The sequence below is a fragment of the Gossypium hirsutum genome, chromosome D01, assembly GCF_007990345.1.
Source record: "Gossypium hirsutum isolate 1008001.06 chromosome D01, Gossypium_hirsutum_v2.1, whole genome shotgun sequence".
Classification (NCBI taxonomy): domain Eukaryota; kingdom Viridiplantae; phylum Streptophyta; class Magnoliopsida; order Malvales; family Malvaceae; genus Gossypium; species Gossypium hirsutum.
In genome coordinates this window covers 41,027,240-41,042,416 of record NC_053437.1, presented here as the reverse complement: position 1 = coordinate 41,042,416, position 15,177 = coordinate 41,027,240, and positions in this window count along the sequence as shown.

Below are 15,177 nucleotides of genomic sequence, written 5' to 3'. Positions count from 1 at the left end.
TTGAAATCATAAAAATCATAGTAGGAGTGGAATTAATTGATGAATAAATTATGTAATCGAAGCTCGATGAGTCTTTTTCATGAGGAAGTAACGAAAAGATCATATGGGCAGTATATTAAGAGATATCAGATTTTAGTGGGACAGGGCCAGAACGGTTTCTGGATTCCCTGCTCCAACTTTGGAAATTCATTATAAATTAACCAGAGATAATTAGGGGTCGTACCATATATGTGCAGATTCCTCTCTGAGTCTAGTTTCCATAGAACAAACGGCAACAGTATTGAAGCCCGTGCAGGGAGATATCCCAGTCGTAATGGGCAAAGGTCAGTGTAGTCGACCCCTGCAACTTGGGGACTTTGACTAATAAACTGTACTAATTGGCCAACCAAAAATTCTAGAAAAAAATACATAGATGGGCACATGAGTCTAGTTTCTGGGAAAATTACGAAACTGATTTCGAGTTACGAAACTCAGATATGAATTTAAACGACTAGTACACAGATTGGCAGTGTCTGGAAATAAATTTGTAAGGGTAAGCCAGTAACACCTCGTGTTCGACCCGTGACGGTTTCGGTTCGGGTGTTACATTTTATTGTATCGAGCTATGGTTTAGTCGTTCTAGGACTTCCATAGCACGTATGAGTCTAGTATACATGCCATATGTTAATGTTTAAAGGGTGATGACTTCTGACGGTTGAAATGTTTTTGTCTTGATTAGTAATGGATCCCGGTGAAGAAAGAACCCTAGCGGATGACGTTGAGAGCGTAGCGGCTGCTCCTGCACAAGGGACGCCGCCTGTTGAACCCCAGTCATCTGCGAATAATCAAGGTGAGGGGGCTAAACAAGCCTTCTTTACCATGATGAATGAGTGGGTCGCGCAATATGCCCGAGCCAACCCGGCTGTCCAACAATTCCCAAATTTGAATAACCCACCCCAAGAGCCTGTAAGCGTCAGTCGCTGATCCTGTGAGGCTGAGTAAGCTACCTGTAGACTTGATTAGAAGCGTGGCCGAGGAGTTCAAGGCCATAGTAACTGATGATGCCGAAGGGCGAGTTCTGGCTTGATAACACATTCGGGTGTTCGATGAATTGTCATGCACACCGATGAATGTCTAAATGTGCTGTATCTTTGTTGCGAGACTCAGCCTACTATTGGTGGAGGAATTGATTTCCATAGTCCCGAACGAGCGAGTACTTGGGACTTCTTTCAAACGGAATTTCGGAAGAAATTTATTAGCCAACGGTTCATTGACAGAAGCGTAAGGAGTTCTTGGAACTCAAGCAAGGCCGTATGACTGTATCTGAATACGAACATGAATTCGTAAGACTTAGTAGGTATGCCCGGGAGTGCGTAGCTGATGAGGTTGCTATGTGCAAAAGATTTGAGGAAGGATTGAACGAAGATTTAAAGCTACTAATGGGTATTCTGGAAATAAAGGAATTCGTAACACTAGTCGAACGAGCCTGCAAGGCGGAGGAACTTGGAAAGGAGAAGAGGAAGGCTGAATTTGAAGCTAGAGATTATCGTAAAAGATCGACGGGTAAAGCTCCGTTCTCAGCTGTGAAGAAGTTCAGGGAGGACATTAGTAAGTCGAGGGCGACTACGGGAATTTCCATCAGGGCAAGACCATCGATGGGCTCCCGAGCTACTTCGGTAGCTAGTGTGGGCAATAATCGGCACGAGAAACCTGAATGTCCCCAATGTGGAAGACGACACCTAGGTGAATGTTGGGGCAAGTCTACTAACAGGGCCTGTTACGGATGCGGTTCGAAGGACCACTTCATTAGAGATTGCACGGAGCTGGATGAGAAGAATAAGATTCAAGGTGCAAGACCTAGTGGAGTGACATCTAGAGGTAGACCACCGAGAATTTTTGGAGGCAGGGGTGGTAGTCAGAGGGGGGCTTCTGATACGGCCGATCGCGCCGAGAACCGTGCTCCTGCTAGAGCATATGCCATTCGCGCACGAGAGGAGGCATCCTCCCCCGACGTCATCACTGGTACCTTCACTCTCTTTGATACTAATGTGATTGCATTGATTGACCCTGGTTCTACTCATTCATATGTATGCGAAACCTTAGCAACCAGTAAGACTCTACCTGTTGAGTCTACTGAGCTCGTAATTCGAGTATCAAACCCTTTGGGTCAATGCGTACTTGTTGATAAAGTGTGTAAGAGATGCCCTCTATTAATCCGAGAATCCTGTTTTCCGGCTGATTTGATGCTTTTGCCGTTCGACGAGTTTGATGTTATTCTTGGTTTGGATTGGTTAACCGCGCATGATGCGGTTGTGAATTGCAAAAGCAAGACTATCGATTTGAGGTGCGCAAATAACGAAATAATCCGAGTTGAGTCTGCGGACTTAAGGGGGTTGCCAGCTGTAATATCAGCAATGTTGGCCCAGAAATATGTAAGGAAAGGGTGCGAAGCATACCTCGCGTATGTACTTGATGACAAGGAGTTAGAAAAGAAACCCGAATCGGTGCCGGTGGTTTGTGAATACCCGGATGTTTTTCCTGAAGAGTTACCGGGTTTGCCACCTGTTCGGGAAGTAGAGTTTGGAATTGAGCTTGTACCTGGAACTACGCCAATTTCGATCGCTCCGTATCGTATGGCACTAACTGAGTTAAAAGAGTTGAAAGCTCAGTTGCAAGAATTGACGGATAGAGGTTTCGCTCGACCGAGTTTCTCGCCTTGGGGTGCACCAGTATTGTTCGTGAAAAAGAAGGACGGAACCCTGAGGTTGTGCATTGACTATCGTCAACTGAATAAAGTGACGATAAAGAATAAGTATCCGTTACCGCGTATAGATGATCTGTTCGATCAATTAAAGGGAGCATCGGTGTTTTCAAAGATAGATTTGAGATCGGGTTATTATCAGTTACGGATTCGAGATTCGGACGTACCCAAAACTGCTTTCAGAACGAGGTACGGTCACTATGAGTTCTTAGTGATGCCGTTTGGGCTCACTAATGCCCCTGCGGTGTTTATGGATTTGATGAATCGGATCTTTAGGCCGTACTTGGATCGGTTCGTAGTTGTGTTTATTGATGACATCTTGGTCTATTCAAGAGATGAGGCCGAACATGCTGAGCATCTGAGGCTAGTGATGCAAATTTTGCGGGATAAGCAGTTATATGCTAAGTTCAGTAAGTGTGAGTTCTGGCTAAGAGAGGTTAGCTTCTTGGGTCATGTGGTATCCGCATCGGGTATTCGGGTTGACCCGAGCAAAATTTCAGCCATACTTAACTGGAAGCCTCCGAGAAACGTTACCGAAGTCCGGAGCTTTCTAGGGCTCGCCGGTTATTACCGACGATTTGTCAAAGGTTTCTCGATGATAGCCACACCAATGACGAAGCTACTTCAGAAGGATGTTAAGTTCGAATGGACGGAGAAATGTCAGAAAAGCTTCGATCAACTGAAAACTCATCTGACTAAAGCTCCAATTTTGGTGCAACCCGAATCGGGTAAAGAGTTTGTCGTTTATAGTGACGCATCCCTACTCGGGTTGGGTTGTGTATTGATGCAAGAAGGTCGAGTTGTGGCCTATGCGTCGAGACAATTGAAGCCACACGAGAGAAATTATCCGACCCATGATCTCGAACTAGCCGCCATTGTGTTTGCATTGAAAATATGGCGACATTATTTGTTTGGTGAGAAGTGCCATGTGTTTTCGGATCACAAAAGTCTCAAATATTTGATGACTCAACGGGACTTGAATCTGCGACAAAGACGTTGGCTTGAATTGTTGAAGGATTATGAGCTTGTCATTGATTACCACCCGGGAAAGGCTAATGTGGTTGCGGACGCCTTAAGCCGGAAATCACTGTTTGCTTTGCGAGCGATGAATGTACACTTGTCTGTTCTACCTGACAATGTGTTAGTAGCTGAATTAAAAGCCAAACCATTATTGACTCATCAAATTCATGAAGCTCAGAAAGTCGATGATGAATTAGTTGCAAAACGAGCTGAGTGTGTTCCAAACAAGGAATCGGAGTTTCAGATTGATGATGATGGTTGTTTGAGGTTTAGAAGTCGTTTGTGCGTTCCAAGGAATTCGGAACTCATTCCGATGATCCTGAACGAAGCCCATTGTAGCCGAATGTCAATTCACCCGGGGAGCACGAAAATGTACAACGACTTGAAACGTCGATTTTGGTGGCATGGTATGAAGCGAGACATCTCCGACTTTGTTTCGAGATGTTTAATATGTCAGCAAGTGAAAGCGGAACATCAAGTGCCTTCAGGGTTACTTCAGCCGATCATGATACCCGAGTGGAAATGGGACCGAGTCACAATGGACTTTGTGTCCGGACTGCCATTGTCCGCAAGTAAGAAGGATGCGATTTGGGTTGTTGTTGATAGGCTGACTAAGTCGGCTCACTTTATCCCCGTGCGTACGGATTTCTCATTGGATAAACTAGCCGAGTTGTATGTTTCTCAGATTGTGAGATTACATGGAGTACCTATTTCTATCGTGTCGGATAGAGATCCGAGATTCACCTCGCGATTTTGGAAGAAATTGCAAGAAGCTTTGGGTACCCAGCTGCATTTTAGCACCGCTTTCATCCCCAAACCGATGGTCAATCCGAGCGGATAATTCAGATACTCGAGGATATGCTGAGATGCTGCATCCTTGAGTTTAGTGGTTCATGGGAACGGTATGTACCTTTGATTGAATTCGCTTACAACAATAGTTTTCAATCAAGTATTAAGATGGCACCTTACGAGGCTTTGTACGGTCGTAAATGCCGTACACCATTGTTTTGGACCGAGCTTGGTGAAAGTAAAATTTTCGGAGTTGATTTGATTAAAGATGCTGAACAGAAAGTAAAAGTAATCCGTGAAAGTTTGAAGGCAGCCACAGATCGTCAGAAATCGTATGCGGATCTGAAACGGAAGGACATTGAATATCAGGTGGGAGATAAAGTGTTCCTTAAAGTTTCGCCTTGGAAAAAGGTACTTAGGTTTGGCCGTAAGGGCAAGTTGAGCCCGAGATTCATTGGGCCGTACGAAATCTCCGAACGAGTGGGGCCAGTTGCGTATAGATTGATTTTGCCCCTGAGCTTGAAAAGATTCACGATGTCTTTCATGTTTCGATGCTTCGACGCTATCGATCTGATCCGTCGCATATAATTAGCCCATCAGAGGTTGAAATTCAAGCCGATATGAGTTATGAAGAAGAACCGATACGTATCCTAGCTCGTGAGGTGAAAGAGTTGCGAAACAAAAGGGTTCCGTTGGTTAAGGTGTTGTGGCTCAAACACGGGATCGAGGAAGCAACCTGGGAACCCGAGAGCTCGATGAAGGAACGATATCCAAACCTATTTACTGGTAAGATTTTCGAGGACGAAAATTTCTTAAGTGAGGGAGAGTTGTGACAGCCCAAAATTGACCCTAGCCGGGAAGTGGTTTCGGGACCGCTAAACCGAGTCACCGAAAGGTTTGAATGTGATGTTTATTGTCTAGAATATGTAATCATGAATGTGTAAAAATTTCAAGCTTCGATTTAGTCGATTGCATGTGAATTTAGTCAATAGGACTTATATGAGAAAATTTTAAAATGTGATAGGTCAATGCATGAGGACCTATTAGTGCATGTGGAAGAAAAAGGGGACTTGCATGTCAAATTCCCCCTCCCTAATATGTAGTGGCCGGCCATGCTATAGGTGGAAACATGTCTCCAACATGTTATGCTAGTGATGCATGTTAAGAATAATAAAATAATAAGCATGGTGATTAAATAATGAAAGAAGGGTGATGGAGAAAAAAAAAAAAGTACATGGTCTCACCCCCCCCCTTGTTGCCGTGAATTGAAGAAAGAAAACAAAAAAAAAAAAAAAAAGAGTTCATTCTTGAACATCCTTGGCCGAATAGAGGAAAGAAAGGAAGGGGAAAAAGGCTTGAGAAAAATCGGCTATGGTGGTGGTTAGACTAAGGTATGTTTGATGTTGTCTTTGAGATGCATGCATGTTTTAAATAGCCCATGTTTAAACTTTGAATCTTGTTGATAACATGAGCAATCGGTCATGAGAAAGTGTTCAAGGAAAAGGTTGTTGATGAAAGAAATTAATGTGTTAAGGGATTATATGAAACTTATTCATGTTTATATATGTTATATGCAACGAAAATGGTTGATGATTTTGGAGGTGATTAGCTTGAATCGGCCACGGTATATCCATAAACACGATCTATGCTTGTTATGTTACTCATGGTTAAAACAATTCGGCTAGGACATTCGGCCATGGATGGTTGTATTTCTTTGATGTTGTTTTTGATGCCTTAGGGCATTGAGAGTTGATTATAGATGAGGTGAGCTTCTTGATTTAAAAATTTGATGGATGTTAAGCTAATTGGGCAACCAAAGGTTCAATATTTTTGTTATGAGGTCATATGTGCATTCGGCCATGGTCTTTGCTTGAATATGAGAATTGTAATGTGATTTTCCTAAATTGTCTATGAATTTGGTTGTTGATTTCATGGTAATGGTATATTGAATCCATGAGAATTTAGTAAGGTTGCATTCGGCAACTTACTTGAAATTAAAAATCGATGTCTAAGCTTAGGTGATTTCGATGATGATATATGTGTGTATACATAAGTATATTTAGTTGATTCGGCTTTGGTAGTTGCATGAGATTATTAGCCGAATATACTAACATACATATACATGTGAGATTGGATTGTAAATATTTAGCAAGGTGGTTAAACTAGTTAAATTATTGATATAGCTCAAGGAGCTAAAGGAGGTGAATCGAGCAAAGGCAAAGAAAAGGTTATCGAGTAGCCGAGTTGGAACCGTCTTACCCAACACGAGGTAAGTCATTAAGCATGTAGTTGGTATTATTTCAATGGTCATAATGTTGTGTATTGATGCTGAATGGAAAGAATAAATGTACATATATATATGCATGTACGTATGTGATGATGAAATTGTTGAATGAAATAAATGAGGTGAGATGTAATGAGTTGTTGATCTCGACACTAAATGTGCGGGATAACCATTTATGACCATGAGATTGGTGCTAAGTGCGCGGGATTAAATTGTACAGCACTAAGTGTGCGATTCTACTTTGTTGCACTAAGTGTGCGAAATGAATATGATGCACTAAGTGTGCGAATTGACCATGCGGCACTAAGTGTGCGGGTTTGACTATGTAGCACTAAGTGTGCGATTTGATTACGTGGCACTAAATGTGCGAGTTGATTATATAGCACTGAGTGTGCGGGCTCAATATACATTCGTGAATCATTATGGACACTATGTGTGCGACACTATTGAGCTGATCGCGGACAGCGGATCGGGTAAGTGTCTTGAGGACATGGCTAATATGTGCTATGCGTATACTTGGTGTTGAGCTCGGTAAGTTGAACCTATGTGACAACTATACTTGAAGTCACGTACATAAAAATTTATCGTAGGATGGGTGAAAGGCCGTTTTGTGGTTTGATTGTAACGAAAATAAATTGATTTATGAAAATGCTTCAATGTCCTATTGATGAGTATATGAATTGTGAAGGCATGAATTGATATGAAATTGAATCGGTAGGTTGGTGGAACTATGGTATGGTTCGGTATGGATGGAGTAAATTGTCTCATTCCATTTTATTCCTCTTGTGATAATGTTATTGATGTATAGTAGAGCATTGCTTATGACTTACTGAGTTATAAACTCACCCGGTGTTTCCTTGTCACCCATTATAGGTTGCTTGGACTCATCAATCTTTGCGGGGTCGGGCCGTCAACGAAGTCATCACACCAGATAGCTAGTTTTGGTACTTTCTTCTTAGTGTGCTTAGAAGATCATTTTGGCATGTATAAGCTAGTACGTTGTGTTTGAATTATGGCATGTAAACTTTAAGCCATGCGAAAATGGCACGAATGTTCGATTGAGTTGGATCGAGGGTAGGCATGAAATGGACCTAGTTACTTTCGTAACAGATGCTGGCAGCAGCAGTGTCATGAGATTGAAAAATCACTAAAAATAGTAGGAGTGGAATTAATTGATGAATAAATTATGTAATCGAAGCTCGATGAGTCTGTTTTCATGAGGAAGTAACGAAAAGATCATATGGGCAGTATATTAAGAGATAATCAGATTTTAGTGGGACAGGGCCAGAACGGTTTCTGGATTCCCTGCTCCAACTTTGGAAATTCATTATAAATTAACCAGAGATAATTAGGGGTCGTACCATATATGTGCAGATTCCTCTCTGAGTCTAGTTTCCATAGAAACAAACGGCAACAGTATTGAAGCCCCGTGCAGGGAGATATCCCAGTCGTAATGGGCAAAGGTCAGTGTAGTCGACCCCTGCAACTTGGGGAACTTTGACTAATAAACTGTACTAATTGGCCCAACCAAAAATTCTAGAAAAAAATACATAGATGGGCACATGAGTCTAGTTTCTGGGAAAAATTACGAAACTGATTTTCGAGTTACGAAACTCAAGATATGAATTTTAAAACGACTAGTACACAGATTGGGCAGTGTCTGGAAAATAAATTTTGTAAGAGGGTAAAGCCAGTCAACACCTCGTGTTCGACCCCGATGACGGTTTCGGGTTCGGGGTGTTACAATGTACGTGACTTCAAGTATATTTGTCACATAGGTTCAAACTTACCGAGCTCAACACCAAGTATAAGCATAGCACCTATTAGCCATGTACTCAAGACACTTACCCGATCCGCTGTCCGCGATCGACTCAATAGTGTCGCACACATAGTGTCCATAATGATTCACGAATGTATATTGAGTCCGCACACTCAGTGCTATATAATCAACTCGCACACTTAGTGCTACGTAATCAAATCGCACACTTAGTGCTACATAGTCAAACTCGCACACTTAGTGCCGCATGGTCAATTCGCACACTTAGTGCATCATATTCATTTCGCACACTTAGTGCAACATAGTCAAATCGCACACTTAGTGCTGTACAATTTAATCCCGCGCACTTAGCGCCAATCTCATGGTCATAAATGGTTATACCCGCACGTTTAGTGCCGAGATCAACAACTCAGTACATCTTACCTCTTTTCTTTTCATTCAACAATTTCATCATCCCATACGTACATGCATATATATATATGTATATTTATTCATTCCATTCAGCATCAATACATAAACATTATGACCATTTGAAATAATACCAACTACATGCTTAATGACTTACTTTATGTTGGGTAAAATAATTCCGAGTCGGCTACTCGATGACCTTCGATTTCCCCTTGTTGGACGCCTCTCCTTTAGGTTCTTGAGCTTAAATAAATAAATCAACTAGTTTAATTACCTTGCTAGTTATTTATAAAAATACACATATCATTCCAACTCGACACAAGAGTCAAATTCATCACTCAAACATTCACACCAATCTATTTGAATATTTTGGCCGAAACCCTCAATTGGCTATCATAGCCTTAATATTTCAATATAAACATGTATACATCAAAGGCAATTTAAAACACTTAACCCTTATACTCAATAATGAAACCAAACCGTATACCTAATTATTAAACACATCACTTCCAAATGCATGTATTAACTAACATATATCCAATCCACATGCCAAGTTACCATGAATAAATTAAACTTATATATATATATATAACCTTTCATACCCTTGTATCTAATGTCATAAGAATAGCCGAATGTCCAAATTAACCAAGCTTAAAGATTTAACCTTCAACACTTTAATATTCCACAACCTATTCTTCAAGGCTTCAAATATAAAGTGATTAACATTTATACTCTTATGCCGAATTAGCTAACACTTTTAATCCATAGCCGAATGTCATTAAACCTAAACCACCATGAAAATTTTACTTATCACCTCATACCTTATTATCAAATTGAACTAATTATGCTTATAAAAATGATATCAAACGGAAACCTTTTGATAATCAAGCCTCTAATTATTTATTTCAATTACCCAAACGAAATTTTCTCACATTTAACACTTATTTACCAACCAATTGTTGAAGACAAACAAAATCTCATTTCCTCCCTTGACAACCACAACCGAAAGCTCAAATCAACCTACTTGGCCAAACATCAAACCTCCTAACAATCAAAACTTAAGCCATGGAATGATTAGAACTTGAACTAACCATCTTCTTTATACAAAATTTTCCAAGGGTTTCAAGGTACTTACCTCTTCTTAATCCTCATCCAAACCGAACATAAGCAAGAGAACTCTTTCTTCTTCCTTTGATTTTTCGGTCAAGAAGAGCAAAGAGGATGAAGCCTTTTTTTTTTCTTCTAGTTTCGGCAAAATGGGGGAGCAAGGATGAAACAACTTTGGTTTCTCCTCCCACTCCCCTCATATTTTATTGTTCTTAACACAACATGTTGTCATAAACTTTTTATAATATGTTTTACCCATCACCATTTGCCTATCCACTTTGTCATGGCCGGCCACTACTATTTAGGGAGGGGGAATTTGACATGCAAGTCCCCTTTTTCTTCCACTTGCACTAATAGGTCCTCATGCATTGACCTATCACATTTTAAAATTTTCTCATATAAGTCCTATTGACTAAATTCACATGCAATCGACTAAATCGAAGCTTGAAATTTTCACACATTCATGATTACATATTCTAGACAATAAACAGCACATTCAAACCTTTCGGTGACTCGGTTTAGCGGTCCCGAAACCACTTCCCGACTAGGGTCAATTTTGGGCTGTCACAAAATGTGATAATACTATGATAAGTAATGTGTGAGAATACTTGTATGTGATAAATGATGTATTGATTTTAATGCACACATATGTGATCTGATATGTTATGGCTTAATGAGTATTATTGATTTTATTGTGTATAGTTTGTGATGTAAATTGATGAATATGAATAGTGATCGTGTGCATTAAATCAAGAATTAAAATTGTGTAATTGTGGATATTTTGGCCTTGTAATCTCTTGAATTGTTGGATATAGTTGGCATACCATAGGATTGTGAGTACTCACCCTTATGTTTTGTGATTTGGGCATTGAGGCCCCGAGACAGTTTGAAGAGATAAGGGAATGTCAGCCAAGCTCCATTCACTGGGATATGTTAGTGTGTTGGAGAGTGTTAGCTAAATGCTACGCTTTTTGGGATATGTTCGACTCTTCGAGTCATTTGGTGTGTTGGAGATTCGTGTATTCAATGTGTAGTGATAGAGCCCACTTTTATATTTCATAACTTCAAGTACCAAATTGTTGTTGAAATGTGATCTTATATATTGTGATAATACGATGTGAGATGGATGTATAAACATGTAAATATATGGTAAACGAGTCGATTTAAGTTTCATGAACATGTTATTATGTTCTCATAGTAAATTACGTATGTAATCGTGGTTTGGGTTGTTTCTGTTTAACTTTTTAATGCATGTGAATATATATGCTTGACTTGTGAGTTATTAAAGTATTTATACGTTGTCTTGTCTTGATGAACTGTTGTAAAACAATCTATTTGTATATAAGTGAGTGTAGTTGTACGTGAAAGTATATGCTAGTTTTACGAGTTAATGAAGCGTGAATATGTTATTGTGACTTGGTTAGAATATGGTTGTGAATGTGTTGTAGTATGCTCTTATTTAACCTTTGATATTGTGTATACTTTGTGGTTACTTTGGCATTCACTAAACTTGTTTAAGCTCACCCACTCTTTCTAACCATTGCAGATATTTAACGTTTACGGTGTGAGTGGTGCGGGGATACTAAGTCACCTAAGTTACATTTTAGTTTTTGTGTAGGTGATATTGTTATTATTCTTTAAACTATGGGAATAAGACAATGTGGTAGACTTTTAGCTGATTATTGCCATGATATTTTGGATGTTTACATGACTTTACTACTCTTAGGATTTATGGATATTGTTCCTGGTATATTGATTTCTTTTTCGAACATATTTACGATGTTTTAGACTGCCATTATAGTTTTTTTTGACGAATGTTTATAAAGTAATAGATGCATATTGATTTCATACAAGTTTGAATGGATTAAATGCCTTAACATGACGTGTTTTTGTTGCCTGGAGCAAAGGTATCGATCTTTGGGTTTTAAAATTGATACCTCCTTGATATTTGATAACTCTTGAAAAGAGTTATATTTCATGCCTTTAGATTTAGTTAATTGGCTATACTTAAGTACATTTAGTTGCATTTTAGGACATTCCATTAGTATTTTTTTTAATATTACATTAGGAGTTGGGACTATACTTAAATGTTAGTTATTTTTAATTGCTTGTGGAAGGGTTGCGTGTGGTGATGGATTGGCAAGCGCAGGATAAGGAACAAGAAGTGAAGGAGTGAAGGTTTGCTATAAAAAGGTTAGGATAGTTTGTCAACATTAATGTCATGGCAATGCTAGAAAGATGTCCAGTCAGCATTCAAAGCCAACTGATCTTAGGCCCAATTGAACTTGTACTAGATATAACTACCCGAAAAAGAGGGAAGAAAATCATGGACTGTTGGATTTACCCTAGGGAAAACAATTATGAAAGCCAAATGAGGAAACCCTAAAGACGACAAAAAAAAACAAAAAGAAAAAAAAGAAAGATCCTTAGGCAAAAAAATAGAGGGTAGCGACTGAGTAGAGACAGGTAGAGGAAGACGAAGGCAATCCCTCTCAGCTACCACAAGACACTGTATCGCTAGAGTGTAAGTTGGATAAGTGGAAGCTATCTTTCCAATGTTCTTCCATTATTTCTTGATTACTCATCGTAAATTGATTTGATGAAAACTATGTTGAATGATACTTTGGATTTGAATCTTAATTTCCAACCCATGAGCTAAATCTCATAGGTTTGAGATTACTTGATGAAACTCTTATTTTCTTTAATTGTTGAAACATAGATCTGCTTTAAGACATTATTTCATTCAATGGTTCTTTACAAAATTGCATGTTTGCAAACTCTAGACATAGATGGATGTACAACATGTTCATGAAATTAATCTAATTTTGACAATGTTAGGTTAATAAGATTGAAATTGGATGATATGAGTAAGTGTTCAACTGAATACATGTAGCAACCTTTAGACACAGAGTAGCGTTCATACAGAAAGAAAACAAAACAGTGCAAGGTTCCGTGCTAAAGGTCTATAGACATATATCGCTAAATGCAAGGTAGCTTGAAGTCTTGTTTTCGAAAGAAACAGACCATCTTAGAAATCTTCTGAGCAGTAGATTTAGTATGATTTTGCCGAGGCATTACTATCAGTAAGGGTAGACTCTTAGTAATCCCGACCTTCTAAATCAACATCATAGACCTTCTATCCTTTGCCATAGCATTTTTAGTTGTTTACTTGTTTGCTTCCATATTATTCACGTGATTATTCTCAAATTTGCCATTACATTCTTATTCTTGTTTTGTTATAGCATTTTCTATTATTTATCAATTTACACACATCATTATTCCTTCAAATTACTGCTACATTCTTATCATTAATCATACTTTATTATAATAACTCAACCATTTTATACCTAACCAATCCTTGTGGAGACGATCTCATTTATCACTTTATTACTTGGTTTGACGTGTATACTTTCACAATTCGCATATCATTTCACATGTGACAAGTTTTTGGTGCCGTTGCTAGGGATTGGCAATTGGTGAAATTTGGTTTTGTTATTTTCTTTTCTTTTCTTAGTATAGATAACTTAGTTGTATTTAATTTCAACAGGTTTACAATTAGTGTATGAGAATAGGCATTCCTACTAACGAAGAGTATCCTTTTGACCTAGAGATTGAGAGAACTTTGTAGAGGAGGCAAAAAGAGCTACAAACTATGGCTAAAGAAGGGAATGATCCAGGTCTGAATGATCATGGTCTCAACGATAATCCAAATGGTTAGGCTGTTAATTCTCCTATTTCTTGTGTGATAGATGATCGAGATAGACCAATTCGGGAGCATGTAGCTCCAATTTTGGATGACTTGAATCTAGGAATAGTAATACCACACATACAAGCTCTATAATTCGAGTTGAAACCGATAATGTTTCAGATGTTACAAACACTAGGGCAGTTTGGTGGATTAAACACTGAAGATCCAAGACTACATTTAAGACTTTTTCTAGAAGTTTGTGACTCGTTTAGAGAACAAGGTGTTCTTGAATATGCCTTAAGGCTTAAATTGTTTCCATATTCTTTGAAAGGTCACGCAAGAGCATGACTGAATGCTTTACTGCCGGGAACAGTGACATCATGGAGTGATCTTTGCCAGAGATTTTTGCTATGCTATAATCCACCTAATATGGATGCTAAGCTTAGAAATGACATCATGTCTTTTCGGTAAACAAAGGACGAAACGCTATATAAAGCTTGGGAACGATTTAAAGAATTACTTCAGAAATGTCTGATGTATTGATTCCAACACTGGACGCAGATAGAGATATTTATAACGGGTTGAATGCGCATAAAAAGGATGGTAGCCGATGCCTCTACAAATGGTACTCTGTTGAATTAATCGTATAATGAAGCATATGAGATTTTGGAAAAGATTGCCAACAATGATTATTAATATCCTATCACAAGTGTTTGGATGGGTAAGAAAGCTATCGGTACCATGGAGCTTGATGCAATCACTTTGTTGACAGCTTAGGTATCTTCTTTCGCTAATATGATCAAAACAATGAAGATGCCACTGAAGTCCAGGAGATGAAATCAGCCAAACTATCGTGTGTTTATTGCGGTGAAGACCATGTGTTTGATGAATGCCCATAAAACCCAACATTTGACTACATGGGTAATTTTAACCGAAATAATAACCCTATTCCAACACCTACAATCCAGGGTGGAAATAGCATCTGAACTTTAGTAGGAATAATCAGGGTGCGGGGTTGAAACAATGTTGCGAGATAAAATGCTCATAGTGCACCACCTAGTTATAGTCATCTTATGCCAAGGAAAAATGTTCTACAGGGTCAAGCATCATCTTCTACCTCCATTGAAGCCATGCTAAAGGAACATATGACCAAGAATGATGTTGTAATTCAAAGTCAAGCTGCGTTCCTCAAAGCTCTTTAGAATCAAGGCCACTAGGAGAATTGCCAAGTGATACTAAGAATTTGAGAACACAAGGAAAGTTACGGTGCAAGGCTATCAGTCTCAGAAGTGGGACATAGTTGGATGATGTTGTTCAAGGTATCACTGTAGAAGAGGACAACTCCAAACTCAACCATTGAAAGA